A 553-nucleotide genomic window follows, 5' to 3' on the forward strand; every position below is an offset into this window, starting at 1 on the left:
TGTAAAAACACATACGTTAAATATATATTCCCAAGTATGAAATTCTTCGTTATTTTCAAAGCTTTATTTCGGCAACCGTGTTTCTAATTATAATCTCTCGCTCCGCTTCCCCCTCCCACCACACACTTTTTTTTTTTGTCTTTGTCTCACATTATATAAAGACTATTATGTACTCCCATATATGTGTTGCTCTTATAACGGCTTTTGAAAATTTAATGTTATTTTCACCGGGCCATTTTCTTACACCGTGTTTTAGAGTATTAAAAAAACGCGCTCCGTTTTCTATCCTCTGCCTTTTTCTTCCTTTTCTTGTTATTTTTCATCTTTTTTCTTCTTTTTTTCTATACTCTGGAGTCGTGGGCGAGATAATGTTTCTTAATTTACCTTAACTAATCGGTAAGTTGTGCCTCATGGTGTAATTCAAGTTCTTGCAACCACAAACAACTTTAATGGGATAGAGAGAGTTTGTGGTTAGTGTTTGTGGCAAAAGGTAAACACGCGGATTAACTTGGCTGTTTGGGTTAATATCTTTATTGGGAAACGTGCCTTTCGG

Source organism: Penaeus monodon, chromosome 30 (genome assembly GCF_015228065.2).
Source record: "Penaeus monodon isolate SGIC_2016 chromosome 30, NSTDA_Pmon_1, whole genome shotgun sequence".
NCBI lineage: Eukaryota > Metazoa > Arthropoda > Malacostraca > Decapoda > Penaeidae > Penaeus > Penaeus monodon.